General features: G+C 51.3%; 1 protein-coding gene across 4 annotated transcripts in view; it reads right to left on the bottom strand.

Moving 5' to 3' along the window:
- Positions 1–12,862, bottom strand: part of SERPINE2 (serpin family E member 2) — a 47,754-nt gene extending 34,892 nt beyond the window's left edge. Inside the window, exons 1-2 of one of the 4 annotated variants that reach the window (XM_081143362.1) lie at positions 12,666–12,862; positions 11,513–11,777 (exon numbers count right to left, since the gene is read on the bottom strand). The gene's annotated coding sequence lies outside the window, so the exon portion shown is untranslated. Of the gene's footprint in view, positions 1–5,841; positions 6,081–7,021; positions 7,159–11,512; positions 11,778–12,665 lie in introns of those variants that run through there. The other 3 variants (XM_081143365.1, XM_081143364.1, XM_081143363.1) reach the window with 3 other exon arrangements.
- Positions 12,863–14,656: the final 1,794 nt, after the last annotated feature.

Below are 14,656 nucleotides of genomic sequence, written 5' to 3'. Positions count from 1 at the left end.
TAGTGTTGTTCGCTAGATATGCAAACCTTTAACCCTTGGCTGTTGTTCCATAAATTAAGAAACTGAATTAGAAATGATGACAGGACTCAGAAATGATCTGTTGCAATAACCTGTCACCAAGGGCTAAGGTCTTATGTTATCTGTAACTAAGACGTAGATCCCCAGCCATCGGGGATGAAGGCACCTACTATGTGGAACTCTACTGACAACAGCCTCCTGTGCTCTGATTGTGTAGGAACTGGCCCCAGGCAACTAATCCAGGTTGAGTTCTCTGACTTAATCCATCATCTCTCTCACTTGCTTTCATATTTTACTTATCAATTAACCTTCAGCAACAAGTGGGCTTCCCAAGAAGAGCTTGTTAATGTGGGGAATGTGCTAATTGGCCAAGGGGCGATCTTTCCATTCTTCCATCTCTTATGAGTCTGGTAACTATTAGTCTCTCTGACCCACAGCAACTCTGGGGGTCCTGACAATGTCTAGCTTATCTCCTACACTTCATGCCTTGCATCCCCCTAGGCAACACCACGTCAGGAGAGCCCACCTGAGCAGGCAGCTTCTCGGGCATCACACAAATAAAATGCAGCACCATTTAGCAACCCATGCTATGTTTTTTCTTCTCCTTTAGGCACCACTGAGTATTTACAACCTCCCCCCCCCAGGGCAAATGGAGGGAAGGCAGGAAAGCTCTGAGCTTGTGTTTCAGAGCCCAAGAAGGGAGAAGACAAAGGAAGAGCTCAGTGTAGCTCAGTCACCTTCCTAACACACCTAGGTCCCCAAGTAGGTTCATTTACGAAGTTCAGGGATGAATGCTTCAGGGAAATAGACAGGCAACATCCTTCCTACCCCCTCTCCAAATATATTAAAGATTTTGCAAAAAAATAGATTCCATTTTTTCATTGGATGACCAAGGGCGCTTTGAGATAACTGTTGGCAGCCACAGCAAAAGTTTGGGGCACAAATTACAAGTAAAATGGATATGCAGAAGAAGTTGGGAATGGGTATAAGAGCTAATGAGTCCTTGGTTCCATCATTTTGACCTCTGGGGGAAAATTATATGAGAGGCATCTTCCAAAGTAAATTAAACAAGTAAATAAAGATATATGTATCTATAGGCAAAGGACCTGGAATTATTCTAAAGTAGGAAGAGGGAATGATGAATGGGGACAATATGATAATTAGTGACCACTTTAAGAAGGGCTCCTCACCGGGCCGGGCTCGGCTCAGCGGCTGAGTATTGACCTGGGATCCAGGAGATCGTGGTTCGATTCCCAGTCAGGGCTCGATTCCCAGTTAGGGGCATGCAGGAGGCAGCCGATCAATGAAAACTCTCTCATCATTGATGTTTCTCTCTCTCTCTCCCCCTCTCCGTTTCCCTTCCTCTCACTGAAATCAATAAATATATATTTTAAAAAAAAAAAAAAAAGGAAGGGCTTCTCAGCTTTTATCTCCGGTCCTTTGCTCTCTTCTTTCAGTACAAATTGTTTGTAAACAAATAAAATCTCAAAGGAATATTTAAGGAGATGACCCCTCTATATTTACCTGTGTTTCCCCCGGCAACCATTTGACCAGCAAAGCTCTGGAAACCTTAGAAACCATCTGAAGTGACTGGAAGCACGATCCCAAAGGCTTTAGTCACCTGAACACTGAGGCTCTTCCTTGAGCCTGACTGAGCTTCTTTGCTGAGGTCCCCGCTCATGCCTTCTGAAGGGACTCGGTGGGGTCAGGAGAGGTGTCCAGCTACCTCCCAGATGAAACTATTTCCATTTCGGCATCCGAGCCCGGCCCAGAGAGAGCAGGCACTAATGCAGTTTTGCACACTCTAGAGTCTTCGAGTCATGAGTGTTTAACAAAAGTGGAAGTTACAGGTAAATGTTTCACGACTTTCTCAAGTTGTCCACTAAAACCTTCATCGTCTTTTTTCAGGCATCTAATCTCTTCCCTGGAAGGAGTTAGCTCCTTGAATTTAGCCATAGAGAGTATGTGAGAGACTAAATGACCAACTCTTTATTGATAAAAGTCAAGAAAGAGCAATTCTACAAAATTTAGGGCAAAAGGGGTTTTGTGGAGAGTAACATGAAAGGAAAAAGAAATGACTGTGTCACCCACGAGGGCTAGCTAGGCGACTGTGTTTACCAGCGATGTGCCGACAGTGCACACCGGGCACACACAGACCTACCTCTCGCTCACACTTCGGTGAGCAGTTACTGACACTCAAGAAACCCCTCCCTGAGCAGGGCGTTGGCATTAGCACTGCTGAGCCTCCGGGCCCTGGAAAGCGGGCACTGCAGCCCTCATTCCCTGTGGGAGGCGGTGGAGACCCAGAGATGCCCGTGGCTGGCCCGCACCTACAGAATGACCGCGGGCCGCTGTGAGGACGCAGGGGGCGGTGCCCGTGAAGGGCTTTCGGGGTCCACAGCTCACAATGGCCCCAGTGACTGCTCCCCGAGTCCTTTCACACCGAGAGGGAGGGGACAGGGCCTCGTGCAGCTTCCCAGAGATTCAGTCCATACTGGCCACCCCCGTCTGACCCCCTGACCACCTCACCTGCAGCACTCGTCTGGGAGAAGGTCACTGACACAGTGCGGGACTGAGGCCAGGGTGACAGTCTGCTCGGTGGAGGGCTAGTTCATCACACGGCACATAACAGCAAAACGGAAACCAATTCTGATGGAACCTCACTCTCGGGGCTTAAATCCTCTGCAGACAACACCCCCCAATTACTCCCACCACCACGGTCTGACACTGTCCTGGACGATCTTGTATTGTTCAAGTATCACGTATACACCTGCTCTACCTAAACACGCAAGATCCTCGAAGGTCAGCCTGCTTCATGGATACCTCTGTGTCCCTCAGAGCGCCCATTACACAGTAAGTGCTCAGAATCTAGCTCTTAAATGAACGTCGCCCAAATGCAACAGGGTTGCCACTCTCCAGTCCTTTGAGGACCTGTGCGGGGCAGATTCATCTGGAGTAAGTCTTGGGGAATCTCTTTACGCTCTGGGAATAATCCTCTTTGAGATCACGGGAATGAACAGCATGGACAAAAGGAGACACGAGTCAGCCGAGTGGCTTTAAAGAATGGGTGGTAACTGTCCGCAAGTCCATGGGGTACTCTGAGGGCTAGTCAAGGGTGGGTGACAGGTGGTGGCAGGTCTGTCACCACACTGTACCCAGACTTGGCATCTGGAGCGGTGACAAGTGACAGGAGCAGAGACAGACGCTCTCAACCCGCCACAGCCTTGACCTTGCCAAGTGACCTACATCGCTGTACTTCCCGCTTCCCTGTCTGTGAAACGGGGACAGCACTGTCTTTCTCCGCAGGGAAGGTAACACCCTGATCATCTCCGTTCTCTACGTGGAAGTGGGGCACAGACAGGGAAGTATTTTGGGGCCACTAAACTACCAAGCCTAGAGCTGGGCTTTAACCCCAGGTTCACTTGACTCTCAAACTCATCACCTGTGGGCCCTGCATTGCGGCTCAGCCAGCACTGTTTTGCCTCAGTCAGTCACTGGACACAATGCTTCAGACTCGAAAATCTCCACAGCAGAGACACGTGGGGGAAAATCTCAGCGGGTGCTCCACACTCCACACCTGAATCTCAGTCCTCCCACCTGTAAACTAGGGCCAATCTCTACCTTTCGAGGGCCATTAGGATTCAACAAGATCGTAACTAAAATGTGCCCAACAGTACTCGACACACTGACGATCCACCATCTTTCGTTTCTTTCTCCCTTCAAGCATCTTTTGGGCAGGTACTGTGGAAGGGGCCCAGAAAATAAGACAGATCAAACAATCCTTGAGGCTCCTAACAGGGCAAAAAAGACACAGGCATGAGGAGAACACAAGGTAGAGAGTAAGACAAAAGCATATTTTTGGCATTATACATGTGAAAAAAATACGATCATACAGAAATTTTAAGCTAATCAGTGATAAAATATACATGCAAGGGAACAGCTATGTGGAAAGGACTTGCTGAATTAATTCACATTAGTATGCTTAGCACTGGAATATTCATAATTTACCACCTTGCTGCACAAGAACAGGTTTACTTTGAACACTTTGGCATCTCTGGCTAACTCTCCAAATGGCTATTTTAATTAACATGTCATTAAGAAGTGAACACAGGTTTGGCATAAGATGATATGAGTCTGTTGGTAAATTAATTTCAAAGAGAAAACCCCCACCTTTAGAAATAAAGCTCTCTTTATAATTAAGTCATCACAGAATCTTGCTGGCATCTCCCATCCCCTGCCCGAGCAACAGTGCAGGTGTGGGCATACACTGAGCACAGTATAAAATCCCAAATGCATATTTGCCAGTACGTCCCCCAAAAGTCACACTAATGGCAGCACGGAATACACTTCCTATCCGGGGAATGTTTGCTGAAGTTACTTCAACATTCACAGAACTCCTGTATATCGAGGAAATCAAATCATAATTAAATGACTACGTGTTTCAAATACATTCAGCATATGTTTCCAATGGTTATGTCTGGGTATCCTGGACATTACTGGAGATACAGTAACAGTAAGAATGACTTTTTCACAGTCTGAAAAACAAGAACAAAAGAGAAGACTCTGGATGCCACACTTGCAAAGACTGAAATATTAACCCAAATAGATGATCTCCTACTCCGTAGCCATTTATTCGCTCTTTGTAACTAACATAAGAAAAAACACCGGGCCTGAGAGGGTTAGCCTGAAATGAGCCCCTAGAAAGACCTCCTGGGAACACAGCTGTTCACATTTCCTCACACAGGAGGAGTAAGAGGGCGTTTATTTCACGCACTGACCACGCTTTGCTCCACAGCCAGACCTGGAAGACCCGGAAGCCTGCGGGAAGGACAGATGACCAGCTGATCACTGGGAGTTCTGCCAAGCAAGAGTGTTACAGGAAAGGCGTCTGGAAACAAAGCATGTGAACACACAGAGCAAGTCATTCATTCACCAGGTCAAAGACAGAAAGAAAACAGGAATCCCAGAGGAATGAAATGCTCACCTGGACAAACAGGACTTCCACCCCGACCACCTGGCGCCCTGGAAGTCAGCCCCAGCCTAGCCCCTGTGCTCAGCACCTGAGATATACTTCATCCTCACGAGACTGAAGACATGGTTACCTTCATGCCCAACTCACAGATGAAGAAACTGAGGCCTGGACAAGTTAGCAGATTTGCTATGATCTCCTGACCTCCAGCTAGTAACTGATCAAATCTAGATTCAGACCAAAGACCATTGGCCTCCAAACCTTCCACACTCCTGATTACTACACTAATACTAAGGAAGGGGAGGAAGAGGGGCACGTGTACTATTTAGATGTGACAAACTTTGAAATAAAGGTAGCTATTTGAAAATAAGAATTCTAAACACTATGAAAAGTTAAATCTCAAACAATAGCCTAAGTCTTCATAGGTTTGTGGAGTTCAATTAGGCATCTTTTAACAATCATGTCCCACTTTTTCTCTGGTCACGCTGAGTTTGAGCCAGCTCAGCCTAAGTTAGTCCCTTGGTCTCTGGGTAAACGGACTCAACCTTTTCAACCCAAAGGTCAGTATTAATTTTAGAGTTTGAGTCCCATGAGAACACAAGTGTCTAAGGAACAAACTGTGGCGGGGGAAGCCCAAGGCCTATAAACATTACTTCAAACATAACACAGAAACGTTGGCCTCTTCCCATCCCGTGTGCGACTGAAGGACGTTAGGCGGCCAAGTGAGAAGGTGGTCTACAGAGGGGAGGCACACTGTCTGACAGGGATTTCTTTTTTGGGAAGTCACGAAAATGGATGGGATAGAAATCTTCGCACATTCATGGTATCGGCTCCCAGCTCATACAGTTACAGACCTGGGCTCAGGCTCTGGCACTGACACACCCAGGCCGCAGGCGTGGCCGAGGACACGTCGGCTGCTCCACACTCCTTTCCCAAGGGTACACGCCGAGAGGATACTGTATTTGTCCTACCTGCGGCTGGGGGGCACATCACAGAGCCTCTGCCAACTGAAAACAAAACCCAGGGCAGCTGGGTAACTGGCCTGGGCAGTGCACCTCTCCTGCTCCCCTGCTGACCACAGGCCTGAACATGTGACTCAGGCACTGGCCAATCACCATACCCCAGTCCCCTGACCACAGCCATTGGCCAGGGAAAGGCACATGCCCGCGCCGAGCCAATCCGAGGGCCTCCCGAGGATTTCCCCCCTGGAACTGGCAGAAAGCCCCCCTTTCCCCTTTGACCAGGAGGCTGCAGGGAGGTGAGCCTGATGCCGGCACAGTCATGGTCCCCGAATGAAGACAACCTCCAGAGACAAGAGGCCGGAGGGAGAAAAGAGAGCCCCGGGGCCCTGATCTCGGTTCCAGTCCCCTCCAGGGCCGGGGCACCTCCGCCCTGCCTCGAGGGCAGCAACGCCAACCCTCAGCTCCACCCTGCACTCCAGGTTCCTGGGCCCATTATTCTGATTTAGGTTTCTGCACTTTTAACCAAAAGGAAACCCAGTAGATAATAGCTCATATAATCTAAACAGTAACCAAATCCTCAATAAAAATAATTTCTTCCTAAGTGGATTCCTCATTGAAAACATGAAAAGAGAATTAGTAGAGGAAACAAACACTGAGTTCTTTATATAGCATTTTCTTAAAAGGGAGAAAGAAAAATCTATTTTCATGTACCATCGCCGTACTAATTCCACGTGGGCTTCATATTTGGCGTTAAACTCTCTGCCATGCCCACGCCCGCTTACAAGATCTGGTCCATAAAAACCTAGGCTAGGAACAAGCGGTTATTTTTTCTAGAGCTGTATTAGTTGGCACTAAATGCGGGGGAAAGAGCTGCCGCTAATCCCCCAGGTAACCAGAGTTCTCGCTGCAGGGCTGAGGGGGGCATTACAAAAACAAACAAAGTATATCTGCCAAGATTCGCAGTCGCTACAAGAAATCCTTCTGCCTTTGCAAAGGATTTCTTTTTCCTTTTACACAAAAACCTCCTCCTTATCTTCCTCTCAAGAATGAACTGGTGAAAACAGAAAGGTACCGTGGCTTCCAAGTCTGGAGTCATCTTCTGAAGCCAAAGGCAAAGCCTGAGGTCAAACTGAAGCAGGAGCGTGGAGTGTTCCCCATCTATCCTGAACGAGGGCGCAGCCACCCCAACCCTTGAAGGAACCCACGGATGAAATGGGGGGTGTGTTTGTCCAAATGCAAGAATGGAATTGCAAGTAAAAGGTTGCTGAGGCCCAGCAGCCATCCACATGCACAAAAAGCCCCAGAAGGAACGCCAACTTCTCCGGACCGGGCTTACGTCCAGACCTAGAAATCTAACCAGAGCACGAGCAGAATCACTGACTATGCAGATAGGCTTGGCCTGCTGGCATTTCTCAAAAGGGAAATAAAATCATACTAATCTGTCAGTGTCCTTAAACAAATTGTGAACCTATAGATAACCAATAACGTAAAGATGTAGCTTATTGCATTGGACTCCATTCTACACCAAAGGGTATTTTTTAAAAACCCAAGACTGATTTTTCAGATCTAGACATGTAACCTACTTACGAGGAGAGAGAGTTTTGGAAAGAAAAGACGGGCACATTTATGGGCGAAGATAAAGGTTTACAAAGAAGAGCCAAGTATATGGAACACAGTTTATTTAATATTTTTTATAAATCCCTCCAAGTGGGAATACAAACTAATCTTCACGCTGGCCCTCAATGCTATTTCTGAGTGCTAAAGAGACAAGCTGAATGATCTCATAGGTTTAAAAGAAAAAGAAGAATTTCATGTAAACAAAGAACAATACATTTTTTTCCTCTAGAGCTGAGAGTTATGAGAAAGCTGGATCAGACAGGAAAATTAGCCTAGAAGTTACATTTTAAAAAAATAAGACACCTTTCAGATCACTATGCGAACATACCCACTGACCCACTGTAGAGAAAGAAATTAAATTCTAGGTGGTCAGCTATATAAATCATTGTAGACACAGCCCAGACCCTCTTCCAACCCAGGGCTCTTTCCACTGCACTTGGCTGACAACATTAGCCAAAAAAATGCCATGGGAAAAAAAAGAAGTCAGCAAGAGGGCATGCATCGCCATCACTGAGAAGGTTAGTGGAAATAAAACAGAAAGCGTTCTACCTTTTACAGATCATGAAATACAGAGCCCAGCCCAGCCAAAGGACCTCAAGGAAGACAGAACCAAGCCAAGAAGGGTTCAGAGGAGGATAAGTGAACAGACACAGAAGCACCTCTGTGTTAGGCTTCTGCTCTTTCCCTCCTGCCTTTTTCCAAGTACAGTTCAATCTCAGAAGGCACGGTTGATTCAAGATTTTTTTTAATGTGAAGATATACAGGGTAGGGCAAAAGTAGGTTTACAGTTGTGAGTACACGAGACAGAGTTAACAAAGCTCTTGTAATAATCATAACCTGCACGTCTTTTCCCTTACAAACAACTGTAAACCTACTTTCCCCCCACCCTGTATATTAAATGAAGAAGTACCAGAACCAGGGGTGGGGGTCTGGGGAGAAAGAGCTCCCCTTTAAGCTTGAAAAACAAGTACTCTTTCATGAAATATGTAGTAAACGTAAAAAAGGAATATGATTTAGCTCAGTAGTCCACTAAATGCCTTTGGGTGATGCACTACTTTGGGTGCAAGTGAAACTAACACCCAGGCGTGTCTGCATGGCACTAGAGCCTGTGGGTAAAGCGTGTTGCTATGGCACAGTAACATGCGTCGGAGGCATCCACAGGGTAGGGTGGATGTGTGTGTGCACATCTGCCACAGAGGGCTGGGATAGTGCTTTCCGGGAAGCACTTTCTGGAACAGGTGACACTAGACCCGAGTCTTGAAAAAGAGGGATGTTACCCAGACAATCAATGCAGACAGAAGATAGAGAAGAATTCCCACTAGGGAATTCTACTTTGCTTTAGTAGTGGCAAAGGCAAGGAGGGTGTGAGGAGTCTGCAGGAAATTCCGTTTTGCAAGAAAATAAAGTTTTGGGAAGGGCACGAGGCAGGGAGGTGGAAAGGGTTGAAGAGGGCTTAGACTTTGTCAGGTCCTCACAAATGGCTGGCAGCCTGGGGCATGGCTGTGGGGGACAGTGGCTCACAGTGGAATGTTCCCTGGATGAATTGTGGAGTTCTGGGCCACGACTGTCCAAAGGCAACTGAGTGACTTTGGGAACATAGGTGCCCCGCATCAAATGGGGCCTCCATGTTCCAAAGGCTGAGAGCTCCTGGGGCAGCCATACCTCCATATGTAGTCTCCCCTGCTGTTTGGGACTTGGGATCCACCGTGCCCCACTTTCTCCCAGGGAGGTTGTGAGAAAGTGGGAGGGGGATGAGTCTATGGAAACTGTCTGTAAGCAGCAGAGACTGCATCTCGACACAGGTGAGGTAACACTAGATTTATGAATTGACCACCCTCCTTACAGAAACGTAGGTACAATGCCATGGAAAGATCATAGAAAGATAACCTTTCCACTGAGACACCTAACCTGCAGAACCAGGTGTGAGAAAGCAGGCAGGAGACCAGGTGGCGAGCCACTAGGGAATCACAGGCTGTCACGGTCTCCCAGCCTATGGCTGCTAGCTCAGAGCCATGGGAGCCAGGAAGATATTGCAAGTGAGGGCCACAGGTCCAGGGGGAACCTGAAAGCAAGCAACCTCCAGCGCAGCCGGGCACTGGAAACTCCATGCCAGCCAAGTGTTGGCACATGGGAATGTCAGCCTCATGTTCTAGGCCTTCTGACTTTTAAGAGAAGCTATAAATCCAAGTGACATCTTAACATTTCTAAATAAAACTCAATGTTTGTATACTTGTCCAGGCCAGCTGGAGATGGCACACTGGCCACCGTTTTGCCAGTTCTGGGCTCTGAAGCAGGGCAGGGCCAGCGTGACCCAGCGGAGGTTTCCAGGACTTCACAGCCTGGAGAAGCAGTGCGACTTCGCAGCTGTCTGGGTGTGGGGAGTGCTGGAAGAGCCCAGCGTCACTGTGAGGTTCCTGCTTCAGCACCCTGGTGAATGGTAGAGCCACCATAAAAAATAAAAAAATTTTAAAAATTAAAAAAAGAGAAAGGAGGACACATTTTGGCTAAGGATAGATGGTGGAACTAAAGCCAGTTTTGGACTTACTGTAGATGTTTTGCCGAAAGGGCATGGATAAGTCCACCAGCCTGTGGGTAACTAGCTGGAGACACCAATCTAGGACTTACTTTGTACTTGGTGACAGTTGAAGCAGTGGGCACATGGTCGCCCAAAACTACATAGAGGAGTAAGGACAGAGCCCTGGGTCACCCCAGGGGTAGTGGAGGTGCCAAGGAGGCAGAAGGAAAAGCAGGAGATGGCAAGTGGGGAAGGAGGAAGCTCCGGGAAGGAAGGAAAGGTCACACCTAATTTCACGCTGAGGTCTGGAGAGCATCCACCTGGTGACCCGTTCAGGAATTGTGGGGTCTTCTCCTTTGGGGAGGCTTTGGCCAGCTTGCAGAGGGCACAGAAAGAAGGGGCGATCAGGGAAGTGTTAACGCGTTTCAGAAGCCCAGGGAGACACCCACGGTGGTAGCTGGAGGTGAGGTGCGGATGCAGGGATAAGGGAGGTGATAGAATTTAAAAAATACTGTTAAAAGAGAAAAGAGTTCATAGGGAGATATTAGGCACTGCCACAGGGAGGCCTTCTCCAAGTTTCCCACCCCAGCTTGGTTTTTTTTTCATATTATTCTACCCTATTCATGTCTTGCCATCACACATTTATCATAGCATAATTCGGTTTGCTCTGTTTCCTCCCACAAGAATGACAATTCGGACAGAGCAGGGACCTTCTATATTTACCATACATTGGTGCCTGCACACAGGAGGTGCTTAAGAAGATTTCTTGGATGACTCGGTAAATTGGGAAAAGTGTGTAGAAGGGAAATGGGGTAGGACATGGAGAGGTTTTAATCCAGTGGCCCCTATTTCCTGGGTAGAGTGGGCCATGAAGTCACCTGCCAAACAGGAAGAAGGGAGGGAAGAGATCTCCTGTGCCAGGTAACAACCTGGAAGGATGGTTCGGAGACACTGAGATGCCAAAGTTTCTTATTTCAAAGTTGAGCATCTCTGGGCGAGGGCAACACTCGGATGTAGAGCACTCAGCAGCCAGAGGGGGTGGAGGTCACTGGATTCAGGAGGTCAAGGATGGAAAGCATCCCCCACATGGACTCTGGGACTAGGGGAGAGGAAAGAAGGCCCAGGGGCCAAAGTCCACCGAGCTGTGGGGTAATGACTGGATGGTAGAGGAAGCCACATAGAGGAGTAGCCGGGACCTGGCTAAGTCGCCACCTGCTTTCCAAACTCTGCCTCCTCGATCTGATTAATACTTAATCCCCTATGTCTGGAATGGAAAATTAATGTCCTTTTGAGAGTGAGTCATTTTTGCCCTTTTAAAATTAGACTAATATGTGAAGTTCCTGGGAGGCAGAAATTCTCTGTATAGACTCATTTTTTTTTAAGAATAAAGGATAGATGACATCCTGATGACCTTCAGCAGTTGCCACGTACCGTGAAATGCTTTCCAACACGATTTTAATAGAGAATCACCACTTCAGGGTTGAAAGAAACCTTCGGTGACTGAGGCTAGCACCTCCGTCTGCAGGGCTGAAGAACATTCTCGCAGAGACACTGCAAACAGCACATACCCACTGCCTCAGGTACGCGCACAGCCTGCAAAGTACCTTCGGTTCGGGGAGTGCGCTTTCCGGATGCACACACCAGCACCCTTAACGTTTCTTTCCGTTATGTGTGTTCAATCTGGATATAAAAAAATCTCCAAAGTGAAAAAAAAAAAAATCGTATCAGGTAAACTGTTCCTGAACAGCTCAGAGAAGTAAACTGCTTCCCGGCTCGTAGGAGGCCGTCCAGCCTTCACACACCTTCTCCCGCGGATGCTGAAGGTAACAATGTTCCCTGCCAGGGGCTCAAGCGAGGCACCCCCCGCGCGAGGCCTCCGGAGCGACCCACGTGAGGACTGTTCTGCCCCGGAGCCTCCGCCCGCAGCAGCATCCTCGCGCGGGGCGCTGCCTTATGTAACCCGAGCCCCCCCGCCGGCCCCCGCGCGCCGCGCCTCCCCGTCGCCCCCGCCGCCCCCGGCGCACAGGCTGAAAACGGCGGGGACCTGCTCCTCGGGGCTAAATCGGGCCCCAGACGCCAACGGAAAGGCTCCCCCGCAAGCCACCCGTCACCCCGCCTCGCTCGGGCAGCGGGAAACAACAAGTACGAGTCCGTTTGTCTTTCCCCGGAGCGCGGCGCACAAAGTACCGGGTAGGGGACGCCCGGGAGCGCCCCGGTCCCGCAGGTCCGGGGAGACGGGCGCCCACGGGGATGGGCCCCCAGCTGCCGGCGCACCTGGCCGGCCCCGCGGCGCGGACCCGCTCGTCCCGCCGGGTCCCCGCCGGGTCCCAGCCGGCTCCCCGGGCGCGGGGGCCGCGGCGCGCACGCAGCCTCGGCCGCCGCAGCGCAGGGCGCCGGAGAAAGTTCCTCCGCCCCGACGCCGCCGCCCGGCCCGGCTCGCGCCGCAGCCTCCGAGCGCCGAGGCAGGTCGCGGCCGGGAGCGGGCGGCGCGCGCAGGGACGGTCCCCGGCTCCCCGCGGCGCCGGCAGCGCCCCTCCCGGCCCCGGGCGCCCGGGATCGGCCGGGGCGCGCAGCCTGTACTCACCGCCCCTCGCTGGGGTGCGCGGCGGGCGAGCCGGAGCCGGAGCCGGTGGCGGCGGGGCGGGGAGCCGCGGGCCGGAGGGTGGCGGCGGCGAGGCGGAGGGTCGCGGGGAAGAGGCGGCGGCGTCTGCGGAGCTCGCGGAGCGGGAGCAGCCAGTGCACCCGGAGCGCGAGCCCGCGGCCGCCGCGCGGGGCTTTATCGCCGCCCGCCGCGCCCCCGCCCCTTCCTGCCAGCCCCGCCCCGCCCCGCCCCGCCTTCCCGCCGCCTCCTTTGTGTGCCGGCCGGCCGCCGCGTCCCCGCGCCCGACTCCGGGACGCCCCCGCCTTGGCCGCCGCCTGGAGGGTACCGGCCCCCCCAGGGGTCCCCGTCGTGGGACTGCGCCCAGAAAGCGCCGGGAGACGCGGCGACCCCGAGGTGCGGCGCCCGCTCGGGCCGAGCTGCACGTGGGTCGCGGGGATCGGGGTGTCGGTGGGAGGAGGAGGGACCCGAGGGCTCTGGCGGGTCGCTGGGACGCAGGGCGGGTCGTCTTGGCTGTCCCCTGGGAGGGACGGGAGCGCCCCGGGACGGTGCCCAGCGGTGTGGGTGATGGGGGTGGTGGCGCCAGGTCGCGGCCGGGAAGGGGCGGATCACCCCTCGAGGTGCTTCTCAGGGTGCCCCCGGGCCGACCTCCCCGGCCAAGGGGACAGAGGAGCGGCAGCTGGGCGCCGTCGGCGAAGGTAGACGGGGGGATTCAGAAAGCTGGATTCCTGGGGGCGGCGACGGCGTGAGGGACCCGCGGGGTGCTGGGGAGCCAGCGCTTCCCAGCCGGGACTGCGGCTAAGGGGCCGGAGCGGGTGCGCAACGGCGAGGCGCAGACCCCGGGGGCCCGCGACGAGTCACCGCCGGTCCCCGGCTGTGTTCCCCAGGTCTCCCTCGCTCAGCCCTCCTTCGGGCCAACTTAGGTTTGTGGGGACCCAACTTAATGGCATAATTCATGTTGCCCTCAGACGGTGCAGGACCCTCACCAGCAGGCCCAGGGCCCCAGCTACGAGAAAGCAATGTGGTAAATCTCCTAAAACACAGCCTTGAGCTGAGGCTGCACCCACGGATTAGAGCAACTTGGAATCTGCAGCTGGGAATTAGGGCGCACAGGCCACCGTAAGCGACCCTGCTAGACTGTGTGCGCCTGTGCTACGGTGAGAAAGTCGCCCTTAAGTGTAAAATCTGGGCTAGCTCTCCTAGAGCTATGGGAGGTTTGGCCCTTAAATGAAAAGGAAGTAGTCCACCTTATTATTTACAGCCACACCTAATATTCATATCCAATCACAGAGCAGGACTTAAATCCTTTTGCCTTGTTTTTCCCCTGCTTGAAATGTCCCCCTTCCCCCCACCCATGATCTCATGATCTCATGACTACCTCCATATACTTGAGGTCACAAGCCAAATGTCACCTTCTTAGGAAACCGTCCCTGACCACTTGACCACTTCCTTCCACAACCTATTGCTTATTTCATAGACCTCATCATGGTTTTATTTTATTATTTTTTTTTTTTTTAACTTCTTTCTTGGTTAGTTTTCTCCCACCCTTCCTCATGAGATTATATGCTCCCAGAAAGCAGGGAAGATAAACCAGTTCAGCACAGTTTGCAACTCACCCAGTCCCTAGTGCCTAGAGCCAATACTACAGATAGAGTAGTTGCTCAGTAAGTGATTGTTGAACATGGAACAAGTGCCTAGTGGCTACTGACCTGGTTAAGTCCTGCTCGGGTGCAGTGCTGTGGCATGGTCTAGTCAGGAGGGGGGCCTGGGCTGGGAAGGTAACGTGGGCCCGGGGGAGCCTAGAGGCGGGTATGGGCTTGGTGTGTTTGAGAAGCTGGGAGTAGCCTCTTGCAGATGGAAGGAAGTCATTTGAGGGACCAGTGCAGAAACAAACTAGAACCAAGAAATGTGGGTGAAGCCAGGTTATAGAAACCTCCCGATTGCCCACATCCATTTTTATCTCAATCACTTGTTTT

Source organism: Miniopterus schreibersii (genome assembly GCF_964146895.1).
Source record: "Miniopterus schreibersii genome assembly, chromosome: 7".
NCBI classification, from domain to species: domain Eukaryota; kingdom Metazoa; phylum Chordata; class Mammalia; order Chiroptera; family Miniopteridae; genus Miniopterus; species Miniopterus schreibersii.
Note: the sequence above shows the minus strand (reverse complement) of the source record. Positions and strands in the feature narration are given on the sequence as shown.